This window comes from Podarcis gaigeae (genome assembly GCF_964106915.1).
Source record: "Podarcis gaigeae genome assembly, chromosome: 10".
Taxonomy (NCBI): Eukaryota; Metazoa; Chordata; class Lepidosauria; order Squamata; family Lacertidae; genus Podarcis; species Podarcis gaigeae.
In genome coordinates, this window is record NC_139686.1 from 36,692,210 (window position 1) to 36,711,128 (window position 18,919).

General features: G+C 41.3%; 2 long non-coding RNA genes across 2 annotated transcripts in view; one reads left to right on the forward strand and one right to left on the reverse strand.

Annotated features, from left to right (window-relative positions):
* Nucleotides 1-18,919, forward strand: part of LOC310825690 — a 104,943-nt gene that overhangs the window by 18,132 nt on the left and 67,892 nt on the right. The window contains exon 2 of the long non-coding RNA XR_014555446.1: nucleotides 9,854-9,977. This is a non-coding gene — a long non-coding RNA (uncharacterized lncRNA). The remainder of the gene's footprint in view (nucleotides 1-9,853; nucleotides 9,978-18,919) is intronic.
* LOC310825665 overlaps nucleotides 1-18,919 on the reverse strand; it is a 217,145-nt gene that overhangs the window by 8,746 nt on the left and 189,480 nt on the right. The window contains exons 8-11 of the long non-coding RNA XR_014555412.1: nucleotides 11,158-11,273; nucleotides 4,660-4,811; nucleotides 644-779; nucleotides 50-206 (exon numbers count right to left, since the gene is read on the reverse strand). This is a non-coding gene — a long non-coding RNA (uncharacterized lncRNA). The remainder of the gene's footprint in view (nucleotides 1-49; nucleotides 207-643; nucleotides 780-4,659; nucleotides 4,812-11,157; nucleotides 11,274-18,919) is intronic.

The following is an 18,919-nucleotide window of genomic DNA, read 5'->3' on the forward strand; positions in this document are numbered from 1 at the left end:
CACATCTTATATGGATGCATGGAAGGCTGTTACTTTTCCAATTACCTACCTCAGCAATTTGTCCCTAGAGGCCAGCCACATCTCCTAGAACAGGCTTTCCTGAACTGTGCTTGCTTGAGCTGATGGGAGTTGCAGTCCAAAACATCTGGAGGGCAGCAAGCTGGCAAAGCCTTCCCCAGGAAGTTTGCCAGCAGGCTTGTCTTCCCCTATGGAATCAACACCCTCCAGTTTATTATAAATGAAAACGGAGATTGCATTTCTAACGATTATGACTAGAAGGCAGTGATGAAAATGGATTATATCTTTTGCCAGTTTTATCATAAAGCTATAGCATAACTCTGACCTTAGAGACAAAAAGAGATAAAAAACTACATTGGCACCAGTACTTGTGTGTTCTTCTCCCAGTTGACCTATCCTTCATTAACACAACTAATCCTTTAAAAAAGCTATTACCATGTTTATTTGTGGCCATCATGACATCCTCGCTCATTGAGTCCCATATGTTCTTTTCCAAAACAGTCTCTCAGTTCTCACTTGATGACCTTGAGTTCTTGTATTTGTGCATGTGTGGGAGAGACAAGAAAGCATATTTCTGCAGTCACACTTCCCATACCATCTTACATTACATTCTCCCTTCACTAACCTTACTTGCAAAGCAACCATTCTCAACAGTTTGACGCAGGAGTGGGGAATCTGTGGCCCTCCAGATGTTGTTGGATGTCCTGGAGCACACATCCTAATTCTTTCTTAGGCTGCAGAGCTCTGCATAAGGGGACTTACTTTTGGGTAGACAAGAATAGAATGGCATTGTTAGTTAAGAACTGATAGATTCCCTTGGATCATTTATGTTACCTTCTTTATTTCCAATATATCTTTTTGGAAACGGGCTATCAGAAATGTACAGACTGTTCCAAATTCAGACACACCCTCTCTTTGTGCAATTATGATGATACTTTTTAATCCCTTTTCTAAGAATTCTTAACAAGCCTTTCCCATTTTTTACTGTCACGGCATATTGAGCGCATATTATTTACTGTGATTGTTCTCTTCCACTGCAAGACTGCTTTCTGTGTCAGTAAAGCCACATCAGAACCTATCAAAGCACATATGGAGGTAGGATTATTTGACATATGGTGCTTTGCATGTATTAAGCTCTCTCTCTCACACACACTCAATTCTTTGTCAAGTTTGAGATTTCTCAGACTTTTTGTGGGTTTTACTATACTACTTTTCCCTCACCTCCATAGTATGCCAGCTCACCTTTCATTATTGTTTTAAATAAAAATTATTACATTTTTTGGGGGGTAAGATTTTGCTAGCGTCTAACCCTGCTGTTGAAAGAATTGCACTGGCTGGCCATTAGCTGCAGGGCTAAATTCAAGCTGGTTTTGGTATATGAATTCTTGTACAGCTTTGGACCAGATACCTGAAAGATCATCTCACTCCTTATATACCCATTTCATCATTGTGCTCTGCAGGTGAGAGTCTTCTGCAGATAACATCTTATCAGGAGATCTGCTCTGTACAATGTTGGAGTCTGGCCTTTAGTGACCTGCCCCTTGGAATCATCTCCCCTTGAATATTAGACAGATACTATTCCTATTGTCTTTTCAGCACCTACGGAACACCTTCCTATCTCAACCAGCCTTTTAAGCCAGGGGTGTCAAAACTTTATTCAAAGAGGGCCAGATTTGATGAAGTGAAACAGGTGTGAGGACCGACCAAAGTTGTTGAGATTTTTAAAGGATTTAACCCTGAAGTTGTTGACCTTTTTCCCCCCTAAAAAAAAAGGATTGAAGTTGCTGAGCTTTCCTTAGGATTGAAGTTGTTGACCTTCTTTATGACTGAGATTGTGGAGCATTTTAAAAGATTAACACCAAAGTTGTGGAGCTTTTTTTAGGATTGAAGTTGTTGTGCTTTTGGGGGGATTTCCACCCAAAATTTATATTTGATATCCCGCTTTATCACTACCCTAAGGAGTCTCAAAGTGGTTAACATTCTCCTTTCCCTTCCTCCCCCACAACAAACACTCTGTGAGGTGAGTGGGACTGAGAGACTTCAGAGAAGTGTGACTGGCCCAAGGTCACCCAGCAGCTGCAGGTGGAGGAGCGGGGAAACGAACCCAGTTCACCAGATTATGAGTCTACCGCTCTTAACCACTACACTACACTGTTCAGCTTTTTTGGGGATTGAAGTTGTTCAGCTTTTTTCAAAATTTTACACCAGGAAATAAACTGCCACAGGGGCTGGATTAAATTGACCAGCGGGCCGAATTAGGCCCCTGGGCCGAACTTTGAACGTGCGTGCTTTTAAGATGAGATCTTTCCCAGACTGGGAATAGTTTTGAATATTTATTTTATTGCTTTATCACTTGTTGCTTTCTGCCCTGGGCTCCTCGTGGAGGATATAAATTGAATAGCTAACTAAATAATACATAACAAAGAAAGAGGCAGATGAGTGTGATAAAAAAAGATCAAAGTACTAAACAAACTGCATTTTTATGGGTTGCTCCACCCCTTTGTTTTAACCTACCACTATTTAAAGTAATGTAATTAAATATTTACTAAGTTGCCTTAGACAGGTAAAACAATATTTCAAGTTTCACTTTTTCTTAGCCTCGTCCTAGAAAAAACCCCACAACTGACTTTATTTACAAAGCAGAAATAAAGAATTATAATCACTCTAACGTCCGAAGCCGTTCTCATTAACTTCAAAAAAGCATTTCAGACTCAGGCAGGACGTTTTAATTCTATGCATGCATTTTCCTCAGCTCTTTCATAAACATTCTGCTTATCTGCATAATAACCGTAACAGGGTGCTAAGGCTGAACTAAATGCTGTGGTGCTGATTCCTGTCTTAGAACACACGCTGTTGCCAAGCAGATGCAAAGTGGAGGTTGCTGGGAAGCCGGATGCAAATAAGCTGAAGGAATCCACCCGCTTTGTAATCTTGGAAGAGCCAAAGATCACATGCACACCACACATCTGAAGCGTATTTGTACCACTTTAACAGCCATGGCTCCTTCCCCTCAAAATAATACTGGAAACTGTAGTTTTTATCCTCAAAGAGCTACAGTTCCCAGCACCCTTAACAAACTCCCAGGATTCTTGGTATAGGGGAGCCATGTGCTTCAAATGCATGGTGTAGATGTGCTCCAAGTTAATTTCCCAACCATGATGGTCAGATAAATTCCTTTAATAGGAACAGGCCGGTCCTACTGTTAGGCTGAGTGAGACAGCTGCCTCAGGCGGCGAATGCTGGGTGAGCAGTGCAGTAGCAGTGTGGTGTTGGAAGGCAGAACTGTGTGTGTCATGTGGCATTGCCTGCATCCCCTAAGCTAGTCTGCTAGCCTGCCCACTTCTGAATTGCCACTGGTCAATTGGCCACAGAGCACTTAGTTTCTGTTGAGGGGGGAGGAATTGGGGACATGGAAGAAATGTAGTACGCCGCAAAAAGGCTGGCTGGCTGGAATCCTGAGCACTTTGCTGTCAACATTTTACTGCAAGTCCCATTTGTTTACTAGTGTATGCTCAAGACAAATATAGTTGAACTGAACCCTTCTAATAAGCACACCCAACATGTAATAATAGATATTAGACACATAATGGTCACATATAAAGGCTTAAAATGTGAAGGGGGATTGGGGTGTGTCTTCAGTACCTTCTGGACAATATTTTAATCTAAACGATACATAAACCGAGTAATTTGAGCATTTGTGAAACTGAAGCCTGGCCGTAATTATTCTAAGCCATCTGAAGCTCATCTTGAATGTTGCTTTCTGGCTAAGAAGGATGAACTGTTAAGCTTCCCCCCTCCCCTTATATATTTTTTTCATTTAGGAAATTGAGATTTAAAATCCTCCCAGATGACTGAATAGGGTGATCTGGCTGATTAATTGAGGAAAGAAGCAATATATGCTAGACCTCGAGAGGAAGGGAGGAAGTGAAAGAACATGACTGGCTAGAAAAGACCAGATTTCTGAAGAGAAATAAGTAAAGGGCTGCATTTGCACGTCAGTTTATTTCATTTCTCTAACTGTTAATTTCCACATTATAGTTGAACTTTAACATGACCCCAAGAGCCACTTCCAGAAATCTAGCAGCATATAGTGGAGGTTTAGCACTTATTGGTGTGTTAATTACTTCCAGGAAGAAGAAAAAAAATCTGTTTGCAACCCTGTTAACCCAGAAAATTGTGGGAGTAAAGTGATGAAATTTGGGGCAGAGTGCCAGAATATTGTTCTTTCCTGCCATTTTTCATGTGTGAATACTGGGGGAATAGAAGCACGTATGTGTGGAAAGGCTGAGGAGTAGCGATGTTGTCTGGTGGCATTCATTTCTGTGTCACACTGGTGTGGCTTATATTTAGCATGAGAGATCGGTATATCAGTGGAAAAGCCATCGTTCCACAGTGCAAACAGCACTGCAGTGTGCAAGGAACATTAGGAAATAGAACAGAAGCACTAGCATAATAATTGGGAAAACTAACACAATATTCCTCATGTCTGAATGATCCAAGGTGCACAAAAAACTGCCCCTTTCTTCTGAGGGTTCTTTGTTCCCCCCACAAAGATGGGAACCCCTTTTCATCTCCTTCTGAGTGAAGTGGGTGAATGTAAAGAAAAATGGCAAGGTTTGGAGTTGAAGGTTTGGTGTATACCTTACTCAATAGTTGTAGAAGACTGCAAGTGTTTTTCATTGTTTCTGTTGCTTGAGGAACAGTCATGACTCAGTGCTCTGCATGTTGAAGTTTCACAGGTTCAATCCTTGGCATACCCAGGTAAGGACTGGGAATGTCTCCTGCTAGAAACCCTGGAGAGTTAACATCTGTCAGCACAGGCAATACTGAGCTATATGGATCAATAGTCTGACTCGCCATATGGCAGTATCCTACACTGCTGTTTTCCTTCCTTTGAGCTTCTCAGACTGCTTGCCAGCAGCTCAAGGGACTGCAGCTGCCCAGCCTGGCAGCAGCACTTTCAGAAATGTCCCTGAGAAGATGTTACATCACAAAGCCTTCCCATGAGAACAGCCAGAGGGATAGGCTCCAGGCTTAACAACAACAAAAAAGTTTCAAGGGAGGAGTGTCTTTTTCCATTTACAAAACCTTGTCCCAGACCTTGTCATGGTCTTTTGTGTTGTAATTACTTCCAGATTAATCTCCTGTAAAGTGTGTTCTACATAGGGCTGCCCTTGAAAAGGGTCTAGAAACGTCCACTGACACAAATGCTGTGTGTTGACCACAGTGAAGCATTTTGACCATATTATTATTGTTTGATCTATAGACAGCTTGTTTTCTGGTTCCATTCAAGGTGCTAATCTTCACCTTTGAAGCTCTAAATGGGTAGGGACCTGGGTATCTTAATGACCACTTTCCTCCACAAGTCCTCCACTGTCACTGTCTAAGGTACGGCAGTGGTACCTTGGTTCTCAAACAAAATCCGTTCCGGAATTCTGTTCCAAAACCAAAGCATTCCCAAACCAAGGTGCACTTTCCCATAGAAATACCGGGGATTAATCCGTTCCAGACTTTTAAAAATAACCCCTAAAACAGAAATTTAACATCAATTTTACTATCTAACGAGAACATTGATCCATAGAATGAAAGCAATAATCACTGTACTGTACTATAAGATAAATAAGACAGTATTGTAGATGATAAAAATAAAAATTATTATTTTTTCTTACCTGTACTGATGATAGTCATTGTTTGGATGGGGGGGGGGCTTTTATCCATTTCTGCAGCCACACAAATCAATCAAGCAGTAGCCAAACTGAGTTCCACACATTCACAAAAACAAATTAACTGGAAAAGCCTCAAAAATGCAAAATAAATAGCAAAAACAAAAGTGCCAAACTTAATCAGTTCTGGAAGTCCGTTTGACTTTCAAAATGTTCAAAAACTAAGGCGCAGCTTCTGATTGGTGCAGGCACCCTGGAAACAATAGCTGACAGCCACATTGGACGTTCGGCTTCCGAAAAACGTTCAAAAACCAGAACACTTCCGTGTTTTTTGAGTTTGGGAACCAAGGTGTTTGAGAACCAAGGTACCACTGTGCTCCAGATTCTTTAACCACTTGAAGCTTGGCAGCTAAAGGCTAGGGGGCTTTTTCTGTTCTGGCTCCCCCCCATCCCAGTGCAAGGTCTTTCCTGCTGAGATCACACACACCATTGTTTTAGGTGGCAAACAAAAACTTGCCCTTTGAAAAAAAGGCTTTTCTGTTTCGACTACTATTCCCAGAGAGTGGGTTGTAGCTGACTAAGTTTTGCTCGAAGTAGAGCTGTTGAAATTAATAGTCCTAAATTAATTGTGTTCATTAATTTCAGTGGGTCTACTGAGTATAAGTAATGCTGGATACAACTCACAGTCATTGTTTTTGGTTTTTAATAGCAAAATTAGGATTTTATGTTGGCACATAAATGTGGATGATGTTTATTGTTTTGTCTGCTGCCTTGAGAAATAAGCAGGAGATACCTTTAAAATATTTTTTTTAAAAAATGAAAAACTTTGCAATTAAGGGGAAATAAGCTAAATAGCACCTAGGATTGATAGATCTATATGAATCGCATATTTTTATATGTGTTGCTTTTTCTAAGCATTTCCTAAACAATGTCTTAACAAAAGCCCCAGTACAAAAATACAAACCGCAAAAGCGTTATTAGTCTCTTATTGCAAAAGGGAGTGGCAGTGGCAGATGAGTTTCAACGTCTGCTGAATTTTAATTAATTATTATTATTTGCTGTAAGAACAGAAGAAGTCATACTTTCCCCTGGACTTCTCAACATTACTTTCACCTTTATTCACATTGCCCAACATTTATTCTTCATTGGAGATCATTTATGAAAAGCTAACAAAGGATGGAAATGGGAAGAAATGTTAGATCCAGCTGCGTAGTTGTAGTTCTAGCTGATCATAAATACAGCACACACATACAGACATGATTTACAGGAATGTAACATGTCAGTTCTTGAATGCTTGCAATTATTCAAACCAGGCCAAACCATTGAATTTGCAGAGATGAAACCATCGTTTGATTTCATTTTCCCAATATTTCATGGATTTCCACAATCCTGTGATGTCTAAAGTTCTTCAACCTTGAAATTAAGTAAGGTATTGATTTTGCTTATTTGTTTTGAGCTATAGTGAGTCTGCAATTTATCAAATTGAGACTTGTTGTGGGGAGGGCATGGTTTTAATATTCAAGGGATCTGCATGCTTCTAAAGACCAGTATGAGATCCCAGTATTGCAAGGCTGGTTTCACATTTATATTGACTTTGAGAAGAATGTTATTAGCTAGTGTTGGGGCAGTCATGCTGCTATTTCCCCCCTCCCCCCCCATTGCCCCCCATGGCAGAAAAAAAAAGACACATGGAAGAATATGATTAATGTCCGGCACTTCCATCTCTACACATTGTCCTCCAAACTCTGATGTAGTTCTCTAAAGACTTATCAGTCAGGTGTGGTCTAATTCAGAGAGCATACTGTGATACATTTACATGCCTTCCTGATTGGTGCTGCTGGTGGGGAGATCAATGGCTGAGTTGAAATAATTGAATGTGTTTTGTGAAATTGTGTCATGGTCAAAAAGCACCTCCTATTTGGGAGTATTCCCAGCGATTATCTTCTCTCTCAGTTGCTTTTGTTTATTTGCAATGATGTCATACGGCAGAAAAAAATGGCTACATACGGTAGCATTGTGGCTTTGTGCTATTCACTACATAATCCCTTATTGGCTGGGGCCATCCATGTAATTGTATCTACAAAGGTTTGTCAGCATCAATACTTCCCACAGAACCTTCAGTGAAGGCTGCTATGAGCCAGAGAGCAGAGAAATCAAATAGCCCTAGCAGTAGGTTACAGCAGTCTCCAAAACTCCAGATCTATGTACTGGGATAATGATGGCTGCATCCTCATGCCCACAAAAGACAGGGACTGTGGAATAAGCTATTTCTGCCACATTCCCAATTATAGACTGGGTGGAGCACACCATAGCAAGCTCTTTCAATGCTGGTGGACTACAACTACTGGCCATTAACTAGGCTGGCTGAAGCTGACGGGAGTTGGACTCTTAATAACACCTGGGTGGCAATGCATTGAGTGTCCCCATCTTAAAAGCTTCAAGGGTGGGGCCAGGTTAGGGAATTTAAGGATGAGTGGGATCTGATAGATAACAAAAATACCAATTTCCAGTTTCTAACAAAATTTACATGGCACTTGATGGTAGTAAAGCCTGTGAGCAGTTTATAACAAGTATTAAAATGATCAATAAAAAGTTTAAAACAACTAAAATATTTAAAAATAATTAAAATGAATAGTGAAAGAGATTAAAACATGCCAACTTCTGCATGCCTGGATAGACATGCCTAAACACACATTTAATTCAAAGCCCCTGACCTTTTTCATTTTTCTTTTTTACACTGATAACAAGGATCTCTGAACCACACAGCAGTGAGGCATATTTACCCTAAGTTTGCTGAGTTCCTGGAGGCCACACACCTATTCCTAGGGGAATCTATGTCGTATTAGATAATAAAAAAAGGCCACTTTGTTATTACTTAGGCTGTGTTTAGAGTTCAGCTGTGTCACCCCTCCCCTCTGTGTGTGTGTGTTTTAAAAATTGTGTAATGCAGAGCCAAAGCAAAATGTACCCTAAATCATGCCTCTGTTAAAAAAAAGAGAGAAAGAATTACATACAACAAATTCTCATTCCTGCCTTTTCCAATGTTTGTGGAGAATTTAGTTTTGTACTCCTGGCGAAATATGGCAGAATAAGGGGCAATTGACCAGGAGAGTAAGAGTGTCCCTGGGGCTGCATTAATTTCTTCCTACTTGACCCAGGACATCAAAAGAAGCAGGGAGCCCTGTAATCAGTCCAAGCCCTTCTCACTTCCTAAGTGTGACAAAGCAGTAGTAGCAAATACACGCTCTCTGCACCCTGGGGAAGTGAGGGTGGGAGTGCAGCTGATTGCATATTTATATGGAAGGGAGTCAGGAGGGATGGGGAGAATGCAGAGAGAGGAGTGCTTTCCCAAATGATTTCTATTGAGACACAGCCCTTATCTGTTTACTGATGCCCACAGCCTTGTTTCCATAGATAGCCTTGTTTTGTGATCGCAAAGCATCAACGATGGCAGGAAAAGATTGGACCTGATGCCATATGTGGAAACTAATTTAGTAAGAAATTGCACAGCGACAAGGCAATGATGCTTTATTTTAAATGGCAGATGCCTCATTAGTGATGATTTATTTAGATGACCTTCTCAGAGGGCTGCCAATTCTCTCCCTTCTTCCCAAACCCCCTCCCCTCTCCCGGCTCACTGCGAAATATTCCTTAGGAAGCAGAAGGAAGCACCTCTCATCTAAAGCTCAAACTGGCTTAACCTTTCTGCTCCAAAACATTTCAGCAACACAGTAATTCGTAACATTTTGCATCGGGTTTAGACTCTGGACTAAAATTTACAGTGTGTATGAAACCCTGAACAGGAGCAATGTTTTCCTGCATATCTCATTTGTGAAACATCCCTTTTCCTCGTGTTGCTTTAATCTTAAGATTGGGACTAGCTGAGTGTTGCTAGAGACGTGCAACACAGTCAGAAAGGCTTGTGTTATAAGGTGTGTTTTGGACATTACCCAACTACCACACAAAATATCATCATTTGACTTTGCGGTGAAAGTTGAACATTAGCAAAAGGCATTTGAGAGGGCGGAGAAATTTCCCAGTAAAAGTCAGCATGTCCTACCAGCTTCCTGAAATGTTAGAATTATCAGGAAATGCCAACATTCACAGAGTTTCTGACATTTACCAAAATGTATTTTGATTGGTTTTTTTTGTTCTGCTTTGTTTTGTTCTAGAATGTGGCAGGCCTTGGAGGGGAAGGGACATACGCAACCAGTTTGGGCTCAGAGACAGAAGGTCCATGTGTCCTTTTGTGGGCTGGAGCCCCTAAAGGACAGCATTGCAGTCAACCACTAGCAGGTAGGATACTCCTGACATTTGTTTATAAAGGTGTCTAACTGCCATATTTATAATAAACATGACTGAAGGAAAGTAGTAAGGGAGCAAAGGTTGCCCATTGCAGGATTTCAAAGCTATCTAATATTTTTCTCTTAATTAAAAATTTCCCCTGAAGGGAGTCATGTCTTTTGACATGTTACTCATAAGTTTTGATAGGCATTATCTTCCTTAGTAATGGTAACAGAACATGCTGTCAATATTACTGGGTAATGTTGCTATCCCTACGGGGGACCCAATCCTGGTGTCATTATCATATCTTGTTTTATTCAGAAACACCTTCAACAGAACCACAACAAACTGTTATATAAAGGCAATAATTAGCACTGGATCAACTGTTTGCATTTTCACATCAGCGATTTCTCTCTCCCTCTGGAGCAAATGTTTGTTGCTATGTTCTTATTTTTTAATTTACACTGCAATACCCAACTTGAAGTTAGACTCCATGTGGCATTTCAACTTGGCAGATAAATATATGAATCTACACAAACACATCTAGTGTATTAATTTAAGAAACAACATCATGCTTGATTGGCTATATTGGGCGTGAGGAACTGGATCCAAGCAGTGAATTGGAGTCTGACCTTCCTTAAACCCTGTGGGCCAAGTCTGATGGATGGGTGGAGCTGCCCGCCAGTCACCTGATTTCACAATGATGTCGGGGCTAGCAAAGCACTGTGCAGTGTGCTATGCAAGCTTGTAAAATGTGGTCCATTGAGTTTTGATCAGTTTGGATGCGGAGCTTCTGGGATCCTGCAATTATGAAGTCCAACGGAAGGAGAGAGGCGAAGGGGACACCAGATTTTGGCATCGTAGTGTGCTACTGAAATTTGAGGTACCAAAGTCTGCCACTGATTGTTGGGGCTTCTGTACACAGTGCCAAGCAAAAACGGGCCACCTAAGATCATTCTGATATCAGGTTATTGCTCTAGAAAGTCATGGCCCTGTGTAGCTCTGTGTGGCCAAGCTGTAGGGAGCTTGCGACCCATGTGCTCCATTTGGCGAGCAAGACTGTTTTTGCCAAGAAAAGTTTCCCATGTTTTCTCTGCCACTACATAATACATGTACTACCTTACTGCATTATTGGAACATTATTTCCTGTGCTGCACATTGGGATAGCTGTCTTTGTGCTAATTCTACCTACTTTTCTGTGTTATTTGGATGTATGGTTTCAGCATCTCAGTATGAATTAGCCTAGTCTGGCACTGAAGTCAATCTGTTTGCATTCCAGCATCTCATATTATGCAATAACCAAATGATCTGTATAGACAAACAGAGCAACGTACCCTATCAGTATATTGTTCATATTATTGACACTCTTGGAAAATAACTTACAAAGGTTGACTAAGTCTGTCATTTTGAGATGCTCACCTGGGTTGTGCATCACTCCGTGTTTTGATATTAGGTGGCCACATTCTGCCTCGAGATGGGGGACCTTTTAAGTTGCATAACCTTCTCGTGAGGCTACAGCTGCTAATTTGGTGTTTAATTATCTATATTTCACACTGTTTATTTGACAACGCTTAGATTAATTTCTCTTTCCAAGCAAATCACATTTAGGGATGCATTTGCATATCTTGATTGCGGTTTAAGGCCCTGGCTATCACAGTGGGTTTTTTTCTTTTCCGAGAAGAGTACTATTATTATTATTTTTTTAAAAAAAGGAAACAGGGAATGGTTTCACATTACTGCATTGCAGATTGCTGGATGGACATACTTTTATTTGAATGAAGAATGAACTTGACCATAATAAGGATAATATTTTGACAATCTGCAACCTTCTTGGCTTTATTTGATTAAATATTCCAGTAAATGTTGCTGCCATTGGCTTCATTGGGAGGAAGAGAAAGATATAAATTTAATAAAATATTCAATAAATAAGTGAAAATAAGGCTATATATGCATGTGTGTGTGCATGCAGATGCATATACCACAATCATGCATTTCAAAATGGAAGGCAGAGCAATATTACTAGATCAGAGGGAACTATACCCAAGCACTGCCATTCTGTCATTAGCAGGGTAGAAGATGAAAGGAGAGTGGATTTTCATCTTTTCTTTCCCTGCTTTTGGCCTCTCCCTGCATTCGCTTTTAAGGAGGTTTTCTCCAGGACAATACCAATACTAATACCAATAATAATTTTATTATTATCCCACCCATCTAACTGGGTTTCCCCAGTCACTCTAGGAGGCACTTTCTGTTCTACACCAGGGGATTGGTCCAGAGTTCGGGGAGCACCAGGACCAGTAATTTCAATGCTGGCTAAGAGGGTATGCTTCTAAGGATGGAGCTCCTCCTCTGAGAGTAGCCTTCCTACTCTGCTCAGGGCACCTCCACACTCCTGCTTGCCCCCATCACCTTCCCCCAGAAAACCTGCTGCTTACTGCTGGATCAGAGGAAATGCCAGTCGGGTTTTCTGAGGATTTTCTCCGATCCAGTGCTAAAGAGTGAGTTTTCTGGGGGAAAGCAGTGGGGCAAAGACAAAACTGCTCAGACTTATGCCTAGAAAGCATGGGGTGGAAAAATCCTCAGACATGGAAGCAGCAGAAGTGTGGAGAAGCCCTCAGAGGGACAAATATTCTGAATACCACAGGATGCCTTTGCAGGGATTGTGCCCTAAACCTTTGGAATGGAATTGTTCCCTTTGATAGCATTTGGGTCCAAAAGCCAGACCATCAATATAAGAAACCCAGATCCACGCATGTTATATAATTATATGCATTTGCAAACATTCAACACAAATTAATCCATTGAATCTGAACTCTTACAGTTAATGATTGCTATATAGCACCCATGAATCTGTTTTTCAGTTTCACGCAGCCACAGTTCAGAGCTCAAGACAGTTCAGAGCTAAAGAAGATGTAGTTTTTCCAGTATCCTGTGTCCATTTTGCATACTACTTTTATGCCCACATGGGCTGATTGTCCTTTTTCTGCCTCAGTAAAAAACAACAACAAACCATGTTGCTCCTCAGCGCCACCCACTCTTTAGGGCTCTTCTGATTCATGCACATTTCCAGAAGATACACATTCTCTTGAATGGGGGAGAGTCAATCTCCTGGGAACACTCTGCAGTAGTCTTTATGATAACAAGACCCAATATTTCCCATTCAGATGGAGACAGCCTCTAAACACTATAAATTGCACAGCACCACAGAATACAACATGCACAACTGAATATATTTGAGGCAGAAATTCTCCCCGCTATGATTTTCTTTCATGATATGAAAACATTCCCCCTGTAAACATTTTTGGTTTGAAGCCAAAATAGGATGGAGATCACATAGTCCAGAGTTAATACAGACACTGCATAGACACATGTACATACCCCATTTAACCAATGCTCTGCAGCTGCTCCCCCATAAGAGGAAAAGGACAACTAAGATCCAACTATAAACTATGATCCTTGAGAATTTCTGTGCACAACCTTTTAAAATAAATATTAATGTTTGAATTATCATCCTAAACTTGCATGAATACACACAACAAGAGAAACATGACAGTTTATGAGAAGCTGCTATGAGAGTATTAGACTGTTTACCAATGTTTTTAATGGGCAATCGCCACAGTTTCACAATACTTCATATAGAGCAAACGCTAAAAGACCTGATGTAGGCACATGTTTTTCAGTTCCAAATTATAAAGTGCTTTAAAGTTTGTGGGAATCAAAACTTTAAAGTTCAATCAATCAGTTGTCTGGAATATATTGTATACTTCTTTTATACCTGATCATGATTAGCAATATGTATGCATATGTCCTGTTATGAACTCCTTAAATTAAGCAAAATGAATCACTTTGTTGCTTGAATCGTCTTGTTGCATGGAGCAAATAAACTAAGCCGCATATGTCTGAACATGCAAACAACAAGCGCACTGGGGAGGAGGAATCATATCTGCAAGCTTGGTGCCTGCCTGCACGTTTGCTCATCTTATAGATCTCCATTGGGATCATGTCTTTTCCTGGAGCTTTATTAGCTAGTTGGCTTGCGATTAGCCTTTTAATCTGATTGGGCCATTCTGGCAGTTCTAATAACTGAGTATAGTAAACTTGTAGGGGTGAGTCAGGACAGGGGCCATATATTCCTGTAAAATATGTCACCCAATCCTTTCCTTGGACAGATGCTTCTAATGAGTAGCGCAGCCCATTTGTGCCTTGGGCAACCAGATGCCAAAATTTCCGTGAGTCCTTTTGAAGTGCTGCATTGTTTGCTCATCTGCACTGCCTCTCGGTGTGCATGAACTACATGTGTAGGTTTGAATGTGTGGCTGAGGCCCATGCTTGCGAGGACTCTGGTATCATGTATGAGCCTTTACATGTCCCCTTTGCAGAAGCAGCACACGACAAGGCTTAACTCCATATTTTTACACCCTTCTGTGTATATTCCAACATCTGAACCAGGTTCTTGTAACTCACTCTGCTTGCAAGGGATGGCTGTTTCCACCTGTCTGGCTCCCACCCACCAGTTCTGAGAGCTTTCCTAGGGCAGCTGTTTCCAGGAGAATGCTCTAGGCAGAGGCATGAAACCTTGGGGAGAGAGCATCTGATTGTTGAGAAGTCAAAGTGCTGTGCAGAACTCCATTGTTGCACACTGTGGTTTGAAGAGCTGGCAATTAGCTGATCATTGACACTTCCAAGTGACATCCTGAGCTCTTTGCAAGAGGCTCACAAATAAACCTGCACTGTGCTTTGAGGTTCCAGTGATCAGCCAACCTCAGCACTTCAGAAGCCAGGTGTGCAAAACTTCTGAAAGCTCAAGTGTAGAGCCTCTTGACTATCAGACAATTGTCAGTTCTTCAGAAGCCCCTTTGGACTCAGCCCAGCTGCCCTTTTACCTGCCCACACCTGATGATGTCAGGTCATCAGCAGGTGCATGTGGCTTGCCCAAAGTAGTCAGGTGACCTATTTAGGTCCACAGGCTGGAGGCTCCTCGCCCCTGATCGAAACATCCAGCGGGGGGAGGGAATTGTACTATGCCCTCAATAGCAGCAATCACCTCACATTCATCCCAGTTGGGTGGACACCACAAGCAGAATGAAGGGGCCATTGTTGGATGAAAATTATAAAGCCCAGCTGTCTCTGCCCATGTGTGGTTGGTGTGGCAATGCAGGGTATAGCACAAGATCAGTTCATAGTTGGTGGTGGACACAGTGCCTTCCTCCACTGATGAAGCAAGCACAGGAGAAAGGGAGGAGAGCCTTTGTTTTTGTTATTTGTGAGAAGAAACAGAAGGAATCCAGTGAGATTGCCACTAGTATCTTAATTGTTTTCCAGTGTTATATGACCATGTGATATAATGATAATGATAAATTATTTATACCCCACCCATCTGGCTGGGTTTCCCCTGTCACTCTGTGGCTTCCATAGTTCATGTACTTCTGAGTTCCATTTCAAAGCATGAATGTTCATTCCTAAAACTGTTGCTCTTCTGCGTAATGCGTCTACCCACCTCCATCTTTCCTGTCTTCAGCATTCTCTTTCAAAAGCAAGGGAATTAAAAGTATGATGAGCAAAATGGGTTTTGTTGTTGTGCTCGCCCAATTTTGGCTGCTTTAGTTTTCAGTTTAATGCTTGCAGAGGAAGGCTGAATGGATTTAATTAATGTGTCTAAAATTATGTATTTCAATAGCTATAAACAAATGTACTTGCATTTATTAATATAAAAAGCTATGCAAATGGCTGCTCTTTTGATTGTAGCAGTATCAGAAAATTAAAGTAATGATACACTGTGATTAATTGATTCAGGATGGGTTTTGTTGAGTAATTTTGTGCTTAATGAGGTTCCATCTATTCAATTTCGTTTTCCATTTCCACTTGTTTCACTCCTGGTCTTCCAGAAAGCATGAATTTTTAGAAAAAGCAATGAATAACGTTATAAAATATATATTGCTGACCACAGAGGCTTGTGTTTTAAAAAAATAACTCACCTTTTGAGTGTGAAGCTGTAGCATGTTAAATGTTTAAGTCAGTGTTTTTTTTCTTAAAAACATGTTTAGGGGTACTCTCATTTTCCTACTCATATTGAAATATTGCCCCTCAATGAGGCCAAACTTAGTTTCACAAAATGTTTAGGGGTATGCGTACCCCTGCGTCCCCCCAGAAAAAAGCACTGGCTTTAGTTATTCGGAATGAGTTTTCTTAAAACCTTAAGAGCATCAGATAGTCAATTAATAGGGCATGGATACATGTTGAAGGGAGGGGGATGGAGCGGAATATACATTGAAGATATGTTAACAGTGCAAAAAAAAATTTGCCATCTTGCGTCAAAATGGCATCCACTTCTATCCAAACATAGATGAAAACCTGTGCCTTAATCGATATCTTAAGTAATGTCTAAATACCAAGCAAACAAAAAACTTTCCAAAGCACACAGTAAATGTTCAACTCTTTTTTGTTCAGTCAGAAAGTAGGAACAGGAGCAAGAGTCACATACTCCTGCGACCCTCAGGTTTTTTAAAATGAAAAACTAATCAAAGTTTCTCTTGGGTTCAGTCCGTCTTATGGAACTCGGCTTCCTCTGTTCCCCCACTTTGGATTTTGTGCAACCAAAAAGGAAAGTCACCTTGGCTTTCTGATAGCAGGGAGAAATTTGCTCTCCCTTTTTATCCTGACAGAAAATCACTGCACTCTCCATTGCCCTGGCTATCACATGCACCGTGGCTTCAAAACCATCCAGCAGGAGATTGATTTCTGCAAATGGAATCAGGCTTATGGCAGATGGAAGTCATATCTTCCTGGCCAAATCTCACTCCTCTGTGTAAGCGATCCTTCTCACATGCGAAAACACATTAGCTTGGTGAGGACAGTGGGGAATTGAATCATGACATAATCCAGGGATATCTTCTGGAAGCAGAGGAAGTTACTTGGGCTAATGGATTGATTGATGAAGGCAAAGAAACCACAAATGAATATAAGAGATGTTCAAATTAAAAGAAAATTCAATTCACAGACTGAAGCAGCATTTAGATCACAGTCATGATCTCACGGAAAACAGGCAAATGTCAGGAAGTCCTTCAGGCAAGAAAATGACCTGTTTCGACTCTAGGATTTCTCTGACTTGGCTTGGTCTATGCCAGAAGTATTAATGCTACTGAAATGCAATTACTGTAGATATGCTCAGTATTAAACTGTGCACTATTCCAGGACATTTAGGCAAAGAGCTCAAGCACAATAACTTGAAAGAGAGTTTATGATGAAATCAAACAAGCTGAGCTACATGCTTAGAATTGTTGGAATGGCACAGCTATTCTGATTTTAAGCAAACAGTGCCTAAAGCAAGATTGTATTTTACATATATGGAATACTGTTCATACTGTATATAACAAATCACAGAGAAGCCCGTGCTATATTTTTCTCTCTGCTATGGTTTCCACAGACTTGCTTTTAACATACAACATTCTTCTAGTCAGTTCCCCACTTTGTTTCTGAAATGGTGGTGTTCAGCGTAGTGGTTTTTGCATTGGACTGGAACCTGAAAGAACAAGGTTCAAACCTTTGCTCGGCCATCACTGGGTGACCTTGGACCAGTCACCATCTCTTATCCTAACATACCTCACAGGGTTGTTGTGAGGATACACTGGGGAAGAAGAGAACCATATATGCCACCATGAGCTCCCTAGAGGATAGATGGGATATAAATGTGGTAGGTAGGTAGGTGGACCACATGGTGTTTCTGCACACAGAATTTGGCTCCAATACTGTGAGCTGAACAGGATTTCAAGTTGTGAGAAATTAACTTTCCAAAAGTAATAGGTAGGGGTGTGTGTGTGTGTGTGTGTGTGTGTGCGCGCTTCTTGCTGTCTCAAATCTGGCAATGGATATGGGTGACCCTGAAGCCACCATGGATTATTATGATGCCCCCCCCCATTCCCACACCCCCTCAAACATCAAGACAGGTGCAGGAAGCAAGGGAGGGCCTATGACGCCATGGCTGTCAATAAGAGACTGCATACTCTCTCTTTATTTAGGAATACAAAATGGTCATGTGATCCAAACAAGGATTCCATTCCCCATCTTCAAATTCTCATTGATCATGGCAAAGCACTAACATCAGAAGCATAAAAAGGGCTTTCGCTATCTCATGCTCCAGTGCTTCTAACATCCCACGCAGTTGTTTATGTGTCAGATTCAGCCATGAAACTATCTGAAGGTCTTATCTAAACTGAAGAGCCAGCATGACCAAGGATGGCAGGAACAACTTGCAGATTGTCCTGGGGAGATAAAGGCAATCAAGGCTGCAAGGAACGAGGAAGGACTGGGTATTAATAAATCTAAAGCCTGACACCCAAGGAGAAGAAAGAAGTGCTGTTGGTGAGAAATGGGCATGTGTCACCAAGTAACCAAGCAACCACAAGTGCAGGCAAACTCACCCACATCATTTCCTCAAATACCCTTCTTAATGTTTTCTGTTATGAAGCTTCTACTTTAGCTTGCACGAGGAAGCTAACATTTTGGGGTGAAGGGGGGGAAACCATTTCCCTTTCCTCAGCAGTGAGCAGATTCTGAACCATGTGCCTAATTGGGTCTAGCCAGCCCAAGCCGTGCCCACTCATCCCACACCTGACACCATATATGCCATCAGGTGTCAGACAGGTAAAAATGGAACAGGTAGGAGCCTTAGAGTGCATTCCTGATGGTTCTTTGGCAAACTGGGGTGCAAAAAAAATCCAGTGCCTTTAAAATTTGGCACCAAATGCAAGCCTGGCAAAGATTGGTTCCACTCAGGAACTTGTTGTTGTTTAGTCGTTTAGTCGTGTCCGACTCTTCGTGACCCCATGGACCAGAGCACGCCAGGCACTCCTGTCTTCCACTGCCTCCCACAGTTTGGTCAGACTCATGTTTGTAGCTTCGAGAACACTGTCCAACCATCTCGTCCTCTATTGTCCCCTTCTCCTTGTGCCCTCAATCTT